Here is a 13,185-nt window from a genome sequence, read left to right as displayed (position 1 = left end):
ATGATTTATTTCTATTATGATAGTACCTGGTATTTTTCATAAAGCTGGTTGAAAACAGGTAAGTGTTTTGCTATCTCTGCATGCAACCTTGTTGACAGACTCAGCAGAGAGGATAAAGAAAATGAGCCCTTTCTCTGTTCTTGGTGTTCACTTCAAAACAATTGCCTGAAGAGGGTAGGTGGAGAATCTTGATTTGTCACTTTCCAATGCAATAGGTTAGAAAAGGAAGTTTCCATTCCATGGGCAATTCCAACGTTGTCATAATGGTTTTCATCCCAAATCAGAACAAAAATTGTCAAAACAGAATAGCTATTGCGGGAGGAGGTATGCCAAATAATTTCAGTTTGGAAACTGAAATAAAAAATCTGATATTTGCTATTAAAACTTGTCAACATTTCAGAACTATTTTTTATTTAAAATAGAGTCAATTTGAAATAAGAGTTTCATTTAGAGACTTTCACTTAAATGGATATTCTAATTTAATGGTTACATTATTGTTGTTGCTGTTTAGGTCCCAGGATATTAGAGACACATGGTGGATGATGTATTATCTTTTACTAGACATAGTTCGTATCAGAGGTCAGCTTTTGAACAATGCAGTGCAAGATCTAAAAAAGAGAAGAATAGAAACTGCTCCAATAAAAGATACTACATCACTCATCTTACCTCTCTCATTTAATGCTATTTTAAGTCAAAATTTATATTCAGAATTGAAAAATTGTCAAAAAATGTCAATTTCACCAACACTGTATTTTCTAAATGGGAATATATTTTTAATTGAAAGGTATTGACCCATCTATTGTCCAGGCTACTACTATCACTGATTTTCTTCACGGATTTCTAACTATTTGCGTTCACTTCATTTTTTACATCTCCAAATATGCATTTACCATTGTAAATCAATCTTAAAAGCTGGAGAGTCAGGTATGGAAGAACTGTTAGTGGCAGACATCTTGGATTCCTTTACTGCTGGGAATTGGTTCCTCTTTGTCATATTTGATTTAGCAAAACATTTCAGTTCTAGTAGCATATCTATACATAGTACATACATGGTAAATTCACATGCATAACTCTAGTATTACCCAACTGTGGTTAGAAAAGCAAACAAAATATTAGGTTGCATAAGAAATGGGCAGATTAATAATGCAAATGCTATTATAATATCATTATATAAAGCAATGTTGTGGTTTCCTATGAACTATTACGTCCACTGCTGGTCACTTGGAAGAAAAAAAAAGGATGTTTCAGATAAGGATAATGAGAATGATTTAGGGTATAGGAAAACACTCATATGGAAACACTGACAAGGGTTGGATTGCTTCACTCAGAAAGAAGACAAATCAAAGGGAATATGATAAAACTACATAGAATAGTGAATGGTCTGGAGAAAGTACATCAAGAAATTTAGTACTCCCTGTCTCATAAGAAAGGAGACATTCAATTAAATTAAGAGGAAGGGAATTCAAAACTGATAAAGGAAATACTTTTTTACCAACATGTAATTAGACTATAGAACACATTACCACAGGATGTTGTTGACTTTAGCATGATTCAAAGGAGGACTGGATAATTAAATGAATAAAAAGAATATTTATAGTTAGTAGTAACAAAAATATTGGAAGGTTCATAAAACGTGATGCCTCAGGATTTATGTTAATCTCTAAAGTTTAAAAAATTGGATGGGATTGCCTTGTGGGCAGATTATTCCATTATTGTATTTTTCTACTGAAGAGAAACTTGAACTTTCATTGATGCTTACCCTCGGACCTGCTTTTAGCGAGGAATGGTCTCAATGAACTCTTGAAGTCTCTTCCAACCAATAATTCTGTGGTTTTATGATTCTAGGAAGGATGAGATAATGGATTAGATGGCTCTACAGTCTGATCCAATATGACAATTCTTATGTTCCTAATTTTCAAGTTTTAGGGACATTGATATCAGGTGGATTCAGCATCTAGAAGTGGTATTGGGCTCCTTGTCAAGATGTAGGAACCATGTTGATAGCTGATACCATGGAGACCAATGAAATATTTAACAACTTAATCAAAGGAGCTAAATGATATGTATCTGGGTGAATAAACAACTTCATACCATGTTGCACAGAAACCGCTTGTCATCTCTGTTGCCTCAGATATAAGCTAGAGATATCTCATAGTTCAAACAGGAATTGATTCAAAGAAGTTCTATGTTGACCTTCTGAGGTCTTTTCCAACTCTATGGTTCTATGATTCTATGTTGTGTGTTAAACCGGATTCAGATTAGATGATCACAGTAGTACTTTGTGTCTTTATAATCTATGAATCTTTCTTTGCTGTATGTCATGATGATCTTCTTTGGACTGTAGATTCCCCAAAGCAAGGAAGGATCTTGCCTTTCTCTCTCTGTAAAGTGCCATGCACACACATTGCTCCATTTATAAGTGTTAAAAATAAATGAAAATGGGAGCTTGTTGGAAAAATAAATTGTTGGGATGTAATGGAAGTGTTAACAGCTTGGAATGGTTTGGGTCATTAGCGTTGGGAATAGGACTGGGCTGCAGGGCAATCAGGCAGCCGGGAAATGGAATTGTATGTGAACTGAGGATAGTCAGATGGTGGAGTTGTGAGCAAGTTTGGGAGCTGGCCGGCAGTCCTGAGTTTCTTCTGTAGTATTACAGTTCTGTTAGCCCAGGAGACTTGTTACTTAGCTGCCAAATTCGATGGGTTAAGAGCTTCAAAGGCAACCACAAAAGAAATGAATCCACGATGATAGCTGCAAGCTGTTTTTGCACGATTTCCTACAAGCTGTGGGCCTGCCACACTTTAGGAATGACAACACTGTACATAATCACAATTGTGTGCATGAAGGTCAGAACGCTGGGTGAATCATACACACAGACATACAGTCTGACAAGCACACAGCTTAGTTATCCAAATTCCACGGGTGTTATTTGTCCAGGAGGAAAGCTAAACTTTGGAAACATTTATTTTAAACACGAAAAAAATACTTGCGCAAATAACTATTTTGGGGAGGGAGAAGGATGACAACTCGTATCTGGCTATCATTTCATTTTAAATGTTACATCACATTGTACAAACAAGTACAGCAGCATGTCCGCTCTTTCAAATACCTGCAGCCATCACTGGTTAAACACTGCTCCATTTTTTATGTTCAAGCCTTGAAAGATTGCAGCCATGTTTCTCCTATACTCTGATTTTTCAAAGTACTCTAAAATCCAGGCACATAAATAGATTGCTTTGAAAACAGCTACAACATCATAGGGGCTGATGTAACATTTGGAGTGAAAATTTAGTGTCATTTGTTGAATGGGTTCTCAAAATACAGATCCCCTAAATGAGCTATGTTCTTCTGATGTCATGATTTACAGCTAATCTAGCCATACTTGTGACCTCTGCAATAGCATTTATTTGTTTGTCTGATTGAAATTTTGAATTTTAAAATGATAAAAATTGTTATTGAAATTCCAAGAACAAAAACAGAAATCCATGCCTTCTTCCATCCATTTCAGCCTGGCCTATTTATTAATTCTGCATTGAATGAGGCCCTTCTTGCTACTGTCATAGTAATACAGGGGCTAGGACAGAGACCACTAGAGAGAGAACAGAAGTACTTGAGACAACGTGAGTTTATCCAGCAGAGGGCAGTGTTACTTACTGACACTTCTGAAAATTATAAACTGTAGAAGGATGTATTAAGGATATTAAATACCAGTTAATTTACTAACCGGTGTCCAAGTAAGTTCATAGGCACTTGCGCATTCCTCCTTTGAAATGTACAAGAGCTCTTACAGGGGGAAGCACCCGTGTGGAGCCCGGAATCGGTGGGACTTCCCGCTGGCCTCTGGCTGCACGTGGCGTGTCAGCTTTGAAATGTACAGGACTCTCCAGTGTGGGCTCTTGTGCATTTGAAAGCGGCAGCACTGTATGGAGCCTGGGGTCAATGGGGGACTTTGAGGCTCCATGTGGCGCTGCCATTTTGAAATGCCACACACAGAACACAGGGCCAGCTAGAGAGTCTATTTGATGTTACTACTTTTACTGCTTGCAAAGTGTGTTATATTTGGTTTTTGACTGGTCTGTGCATTTAATAATTTTCATTTCTTTCTTACTCTTAAATTTAATTCTTTGAGTAGTGAGTTCTAAAATACCTAACCTGTCATGGCTGGAGTAATTATCCCTGTCGTAATTGCCACTCCTGGATGTAGCTGGCATATCCCTGCAGCCCCTGAGAAAGGCAGAGCAGGAGGTCTCCACATGCTGTCTTTGCCTGCAGCCACCACTTCTATAGCTCCCATTGATCAATAATGTTGAACCGTGGCCAGTAGAAGCTGTGGGCTCAGTGCCTGTAGATGAGAAGCAGCACATGGCGATTCTTTCAGTGGTGGTGCAAGGCCAGTGCCGGAGTAAGCCTGCCTTAACCTCACTGCTCCACCACCCAGAAGCTATCTCAGTTAAACGGTGCCCAACCAGGGCTTGCTTCCTGAACCCCTGTCCTGGCCATGAACCTCCTCCTATACCCAACCTCCTACCCTATATGTGAGTCCCCTACACCTAAACTCCCAGAGCTTGCACCTTGAAACCCCTCCTGGACCCCATAACTCACCATGTTTTAAGCCCGGAGCCCCTCCCACATTCCAAACTCTTTGGCCCGTGACCAGAGCCTGCACCCCAACCTCCTACCCCAGCCTGGTGAAAGTGAGTGAGGATGGGCAAGGAAGGGGGATGTGGTGAGCAGGGTGAGGCCTCAGAAGGGGTAGGGCAGAGTCTCAAAAAAAGAGTGGGAAGGAAGTTGGGCAAGGGTATTTGGGTATATCTTATATTGCTCTTAAATTGAAAAAGAGACCTTATGTTTAAAAAGGTTGGAGACCACTGAGCTATGGCCTTAGGGTATGAAACAGAGCTAACTTTCACTGAGTTCTGCTTCTGGCTTGAAAAAGGCTTGTAATGAGATATTGAGCCAGTCATTGTCCTTCTCTATACTTCATTTCCTCCTCTGTAACAAGTGTCATGGGGTTTCCCGCAGTGATCTTTTTGAACCTTAAAGATTCCCAGAGGGAAACTGCTATGGAAGAAACTTACTGATGCTATTTCCTGCATTAGGCCTTTCAGCCACAAAATCCAAGTCTTAATTTTTATTAAATAAATTACGAATTGGAGTAGCTTTATTTATTTATTTATTTATTTATTAACAAAAGTGGTTAGAAGCAAAGCCGAAGTTTGGCTTCTTTGTAGTTTGCTGTTTTCCTCATCATCTCTGTTAGTCACGTTTGCAGATGTTTGCAGAGCTTCATAGCCTATGACAAGATACGCAGGCCTTTCTGCTGTGATGAAACACAAGATGAAATGCAATAATCTCCCATTAGCTTTCAATGAGAGTCTTATCCTTCCAAATAAGATAATATTTTGTCAAAAGCTGATGCCTCTTTACAGCAAACGGCAACACGTGAGCATGTAGGAAATGTGGAGGGAGGCTGGAAGTTGTCCATTAGAGGTCCAAATATATGTCTGGAGGGGCACCAGAAAGATAAGCATGGGTCTGTGAAAAAGAAGTTGCCCAAGCACCTGCAATTTTCCCTTTCTCATGGAAAGCTTATCTGCTCTGCAGCACATTCCTGAGGGCACTAACCTTCAGCTAACTTGAGAGATGAGCTTCAAAAAACTTTTGCAGGACACAAGGGCAAAGGAGTTTAAATAATAAATAAGCAGCACTTTCGGAGGCACCTGCTACTGAGGTAAACACTCCAAAATATTTTCTCTCCAGAAGATGATCCAAAGGAGAAACACTTAGGAAACTGTGACTCATCAAGAGAAACTATAATTATAAGTATTCCTAGAACATTATAAACTTTTCTCTTTAGTATACAGAAAGTCTGAAGTACTGCCAAGCATTCACCTTTCCAAAGATGATAGCTAGGATACAAACAGGTGGACAGATGAGGGGATGCTGAGAGATCAGGAAAAGGAGTAAGGATGTGGTAGGGACAAGGGCAGGAGAAGAATGCAAATAGAATGGAGCACAAGGTTATTTATAGCTAGGCCAGAGAGAAAGAGGAGTACCGAGCTTGAGAGGTTGATATTACTGAAGCGTAGGTGATGTTACAAGAAAAGAAATTAAGGCAAGGAGGCTAAAGGGAACCTGTCATTATTATATTTTAAAGGGATTGTCAGCCAGGGCATCAAGACAATAATTATAAATATTTATTATTTATATTATGGTAGTACTTAAGAGACCCATCCAAGATCCAGTCTGGCACCCCTAAGAGACAGTCCCTACCATCAAAAGCTTACAATTTAAATAAACAAGACAGAAAAAGAATGGAAGACAGTAATCTTAGAAGGGAAATTGAGGCAAAGAAAAGTTAAGATTTTTCCCCAAGCATATATATAGTAGCCCGATGTCTGTGACTCTGTAATGCTGTAGCTTGCTCCACTTGCTCCCCCACGGCAGCTCAGCTGAGCTGCGCAAAACTCAGCCAAGCACCACGGCAGTAGGAGAAGGGGGCGGGGCAGTGACGTACATGGCCCCACCCCCTGGTCGTGTACATCACTAGGGTGGGGTAAAAAAAACCCGGACATCCTTGATTGGGCGCAGGAGGGGGGAGAGACTGGTTGGGAGAGGAGCAGGCTGGGGAGAGAGGGAGGTCAGAGGCAGTGTAGCTGGCCTGGGAAGAATAGGGAAGGGTCGGCCAGTGGGAAGCAAAGCTGGTCGGGTGTGGGGGTCAGAGGCCCCGGGGATGGCCAGCAGGAAGCTGGGTGTGAGTCAGGGGCAGCGAGACTGGCCATGGGAAATCGGGAGGAGGAACTAGCTGGTGGGGGGCGGGAAGCGGGAATCGGCAGGCAGCCAGACTTGCCCGAGCACGTGCATCCCCAACAGAGAAAGAGGAGAGTGGAGAGAGAGTGAGAGGTAGGAGAGGGAGAAGAGAGAGAGAGAGACGGAGCGGAGAGAGAGTGAGAGGCAGGAGGAGGAGGAGAAGAGAAAGGGAGAGTGAGAGGCAAGAGGGGGAGAAGAGAAAGAAAGAGACGGAGAGGCAGAAGGTGGAGGAGAGCTGAGAGAGAGAGGCAGAGGCAGTAGGAGGCGGAAGGAAAGAGAGAGATGGAACAAGAGACCAGAGGCTCAGGAGATAAGACCAATGTGGAGGAGAAACCTGAAAATCCCGTCTTATGACTGGCTAATTGGCTAGTTATATAAGAAGGTTCCAGCAACAATGAAAATCAAACCTTTATCACCTAGATCACAGTCCAGTTCTATAACCATAAAACCACCTTTTCTTTTTACCTGAAGAAAAATGGGGGTATGTCTACACTACCCCGCTAGTTCGAACTAGCGGGGTAATGTATGCATACCGCACTTGCTAATGAAGCCCGGGATTTGAATTTCCCGGGCTTCATTAGCATAAGCGGGGAGCCGCCATTTTTAAATCCCCGCTGCTTCGAACCCCGTGTAGCGCGGCTACACGGGGCTCGAACTAGGTAGTTCGGACTAGGGTGCCTATTCCGAACTACCGGTACTCCTCGTTTCACGAGGAGTAACGGTAGTTCGGAATAGGACCCTAGTCCGAACTACCTAGTTCGAGCCCCGTGTAGCCGCGCTACACGGGGTTCGAAGCAGCGGGGATTTAAAAATGGCGGCTCCCCGCTTATGCTAATGAAGCCCGGGAAATTCAAATCCCGGGCTTCATTAGCAAGTGCGGTATGCATACATTACCCTCCTAGTTCGAACTAGGAGGGTAGTGTAGACATACCCTGAGATACCATCAATCATTACAGGCCTTAAAAAGAGGGTGCTCCTGCCAAATATTTCAGGATTTTGGAAACAAGAGCCTATCACATTGCAATCGGCTGTGGATGTGACTCAAGAATCTGTGCTACCGATATTTGAGCAATTGTGCCGTACAAAAAGCAAGGAGGAGAGGCCAAGGGAAAGAGTGCAACTGGCCTTGCACTATGTTATTGTTCCAATGGAAACACAGGACACCAGGCTGAGAGGGGAACTGACAGTGAGGAAGCAAGGCATAGGGACAGTGACAATTTGACATTGCTGCTCCAGAGGAGGCTAAGCCAGCAGCATCAGATACAAAGAAAAGCAGGAAACAAAAGTGTGAAGGGAGAAAGTGTTTAGAAAGGTAGGTGAACAACTGTTTTATTGTGTTGGTTCAGTGGTTAAAATGTAAATAATAATAATAATAATTAATAAATATAGTTTCGGATTTACCCTAAATGAATGATGTCTTTAATTTGAGAGCACACAAAAAAAATAAAAAAATCATTTCAAGTCAAATGAAATGTCTTGTTCCACCCAAAAGTGGTAAAGTAGATAAGGTTGAATGATTTTTTAAATAAAATTCAGGGAAATTCCAAAACAAAGCTTCTTTTGAAAATGAAAAGTCAAAATGGTTAATTTCAAAAAATGCAAAAATTAACCAGCTCAGTATTTCCCTATTTATTTAATTAATTAATTACGTATTTTGATTTTTTTTTTTTAGAAAACATTTACTGAGATCAACCTGAACAGTTTTGGCCATCCAAATCTGCATCTTTCAGTGAAAAGCTATTACATGAAATACATCACCCAGACTGCTTGAGCAGCGGAGAAGCCATGACAAGTACTTTTTGATCAAGGTCAGTCAATCCAATGAAAGGCCCTAATACCTTCTATGCTTTATTTTTAACCCTTTTGTCCCAATGTACCAATAGCTCAGAGAGCAAAAGTCTTTCCCTTATTCTTACTCTTACTTTCAGCTCTTCTTTCTGTGTAATGCTGCTGGCTTAGCCTCTTGTACAGCAAGTTTGAAACAGCACTGCTGCTGTACCTCTCCCTTTCCTGCATGTCACCTATTCTCACAACCTAGGGTCATTGCATAGTCTCTACTGGCCCAATAGGGAAGATGGAGAAAGGGGGTCTCCATACAGTTTGGCTATTGGAGGTGGGGAATAAATAAAACAGCTGGAGTTTGTCCCATGTGACAGTTCTATGTGTTGCTGAGGATATGAGGACAGTCAGACTCTTTCTACTTGCCTCTTCCCTTCCCCCGCACAGGGCAAGGCTGCCTCTCTTGTTACCATTCGGAGGGCAAAAGGGGGGTTGCGTTTACAACTGCCTTTGACAAAATACATCTTTGCAGCAATCTGCTGTCCTTTGTGTGTGGCCATGCATCTATTCACGGACAGCCCAAGAAGAGAGGACTTTACAGTTTATGGGTTTACTTCAGAGAAATAACAGTAAGTGTAAGGGCTGTCATTTATGCTATGTTTGTAGGGGACCTAGCACAAGAGGGCCCAGCTTGGTTCTGGCCTTCAAGTATAGCTGCTAGAGACAAACTAAGCAGTAACCATTGTAATAATTAATAAATTAGTTCAGCGTGTTTTGTTCTCTTCTCTTTACTATTATTTCCTAATGCTTCTGAATTTAGCCCAACGTGGAGGAGCAGAAAAATGACTCACTTCCTTGAGCACATAGAACATAAGAAATCTTTCCTTCAACAGCATATGCACTGTAGTTTGTATAACAGTTAGTGATAAGAAGATGCTCTGTTCACTCAGTAGAAACAAACAGCAGCACATAGAACTGTCACATCAGATAAATGCCAGCTGTTCTACATATTCTTCAGCTCCTATAGTCAAACACCATGCAGAATCCTTTTCTCTGTCCCCCTATTACTTAAAGAAGGAACAAAAATTAATCATTTTTGTTTACTGCATGCGTGTAAAATCTGTTTAGAATAACACAACTACTGCTATATATTAAACATTGATGCATGAGTTAGGTTGCTGAAAAGTACTCTTCTTTATAATGTACTCATGCCAGATTTTCTAGTGAAAAAGAATATGCTATAGGAACATGTGATACGTACAAATGTTTGTTTTCAAATTGAGCCATTTTTAAAGATATTGTGTAAAATGCTAGTTGCACAGGGGTCAATGGGAGTTTTGCCACATTTCAGCCATTGGAACCAATTCTGCTCACCTTGTGTACATGAGTTTTCCTATTGAAATAAGTGGGACTAGCTGCTTGAGCAAGGTTAAAAAGATATGAGACAGGATCAAAAATAGGGGTAGGTGAACCCATTTTATGTACTTTAAACCCCACTTGAGCATTATTAAACTTATTCTGTTTGTATAGTAATAGATATGTAGCCATGTAGTCTGGTCTAGCTGAAACAAAAAACAGGACTATGTAGTCCTGTTTTTTATTCTGTTTGTGCGACACTTAGGAAAGGAAACAAAGAAGAAGACAAATAATCCAGTGAAAAAACAAGGTGAAATAATTGGAATGGAAAGTAAGCCAATGAGAAACCAAGTGTAATAAGCCTGAAAAAAATGAGCAGAGAAAGGCAAGAAACTCTGATGAAAAATTAGAAAAATAATATGTATACATGTATGTACCAATTTAGTATATCATGGGATTTTTCTATTCCTATATACGACACCTTCTTTTAGCCAGAATCTCATATGATTATGTAGAGACACAGACTCTGAACTAAATTTGATTTGTAAACTTTGGATTTTGTAAGCATGTGCAGTATTCCCAAAGTGTCAAAATTGTCATACAGGTTTGGTCCCAGAGAGACAAAGATGACCATTGAAAATTCTAGGGGCTAGGTTTTGGGTTCAAATATATGGCTGTGCCTCATTTTAAATATGTTTTAAATAAGTTTCTGGGGAAAGGGAATATTAATGAGACCCTTGAAAGAAACACACAGTACTTTAAAATATGATGCTAACAGGAGCAGTATGATTTGAAAGCTGCTTCTAATTGGACAAGAATCCAGGTATATACAATGGATAACAAAGGCTTTAGATATGTACTACATAATTCAATTTAAACATAGAACATATTTTAAAAATTAAATCTTAAATTTCCAGTAACATATTTTCTAAAATAAATAAAGCCATGGTATGAATATATAAGTACAGCCTGAAATCATGGAAATAACGTTGACATCAATGAAAGCTCAAGTTCACGTTCTTTCCAGTGTATATCTGGAAAATATCAACTTTTACTGCAACTTATCTTTAAAGGCTGGTGTATAAGAATTAATGCAAATAATAAGAATGAAAGTGAGATTAAGACCCAGCGATTTCTTTGTTCAAAGAGAAGGTTCAGACTTTGCAGACCAATGTACTATTATCGTCCGTGAGCCTGGAAGCAAATGCTGATATAAACACAGAATTCAAACCACAGAACATGACTTGTTTAAAAAAGTTAAATTCTGTGAAGTAAGGCAGGAAAGGAGATTTATCCTTCTAAGAATTTTTTGGCATGAGTCTGGAACTAGGCATGCTCAGTTCATGTCATATGCTTCATCTATCACTGCTTTCTGAAGTAAATCAATTTTTGCTCAAACTAAGGCAAGGCAGCTCAGTCACCATCTGAAATGTGTAGAAATCCCACTGTTTGACATGGCATTAAACAGAAGAAGGCAAATTACAATATGTTGCCTTAAGGATTATTGTTGCACATTTTGTGCCTGCTGGCAGTGGCAGTGTTTGTTCCTCTGAGTAAAATTAGCTGGGCGTGAGCCATTTTGCAAACATAGTAAAAATAAATTGCTTTACTTGATAAGTGAATGTTCAAGTTGTCACTCTCAGCTAACTGCAAATTGTTTAGTATCTTCAGGGTAACTTGGCAGTCTCCAATAGGAACTGTACAGAGGGTCAGTTTTCTCTCTTTGAAGCCAAGTTTAGGTTTATAGCTAGAGACACAGAGCAAACATTCTCTTCATATTAGGGTGAAGGAGCATGTGAGAAGCAGTCCAATTCCTACAAAGAATAGAAAGACTATTTCAAGTTAAAAAGCAGGGGCAATATTATTTCCTCTATGTGAAATTGAACTTAAAGGGAGAAGAACTGCTCACCCGGGCTGCAGTGGCTACACTGCTGTTTATCGCCAGCTGGCTTGGTGTGCCGCCCCCTGCTGTCTCAATTGAAGTGCAGACAGAACTAAGATGTGCCATGCCCTAAGTTGCCCCCAGTCCCACTCCAGTGACACTTGTTCAGCTTAACCCCAGACCCTCTGTGGTCTAACACCCTTCCAGTGCATCTGAGGGACACAAATCCTCCTGATTTGGGGCACAAACCAAGCTAAGTGCTGGGGTCAGGAGAAAACAGACCATGGGGCAGTTTCCCCCCTCATAGCTGGCTGCAGGATTTCTTACCCCGTGCTCTGTAGCAGGATTTCTTACCCCGTGCTCTGTCAGAGCAGAGGACATTGTTCTACATGGAGCTCAGCTCTGGCCCAGTCTGGACATTCTGGTTTCAATCCCATCTAAAATTCAGGTTTGATCCTGCAGGTGATCAGCGTTCTCACTTGTAACTCTCAGTATGGGGAGTAGTAACTGTAATTGGCACCATGCCTGGAGGCATGCACAGACAGGATCTAGGAGGAGCAATGTCTGTACAGACAAGAAGCCTATGCCTCACTTCTGGGGCTTTGCTGAAAGGTGCATATTGATTATTGAACTGCCATACTGCAGCAGTTCCCAAAGGGCCCAAGCAGGACTCGGTCCCAGTCCCAAGGGGCTTCTTGGGTTTCCATCACTGCAATGCAGCACCCCCTCTCAGATGAAACCAAGCAGCTTTTGGACAAGATACAGCAACGCTGTGGTAGTTTTTGATCCAAGAAGGGGAAAAAACCTCACACAGTTTTCTGCAGCCTTAGGCATTCATTGTAACTTAGTTCAATACTGGGCTTGTTAAATTTATAGAGGGGCTGGTTTGATGAGTCTTCCTGCAATGGCCTATGGCTGATCAGCATCCACAAGTGGCAAAAATCCCCAGTGACTGGTGATGGGGTTCTTTGTGGGAAGGCCCTGAGCTACTACAAAGAATTCTTTCCTAGGTGTTTTGTCTAGTCGGTTTTGCTGAAATATGCATGGTCTACCTGAGCTCATGTCTCAGAATGGGAAGGAATTTTCCCTTGGGTCAGGTTTGAAGAGCCTTTGGGGTTGGGATGCAGGGGAAGGTTGCCTTCTGCTGCAGTATGGGGCAGAGTCAACTAGTGTAAATGGCAGATTCTCCATAACTTGACATCTTTGAATCCGGATTTGAGGACTTCAGTAACTCAGCCTGGGATGATGAGTTTGTGACAGGAGTGAATGGGTGAGGTTCTGTGGCCGGTCAGACTAGATGATCTTGATGGACCCTTCAGCCCTTGAAGTTTGAGTCTTTCAGATTGCTCTTGGATTCC

This window comes from Pelodiscus sinensis, chromosome 3 (assembly GCF_052426305.1).
Source record: "Pelodiscus sinensis isolate ZL-2025 chromosome 3, ASM5242630v1, whole genome shotgun sequence".
Classification (NCBI taxonomy): domain Eukaryota; kingdom Metazoa; phylum Chordata; order Testudines; family Trionychidae; genus Pelodiscus; species Pelodiscus sinensis.
Note: the sequence above shows the minus strand (reverse complement) of the source record.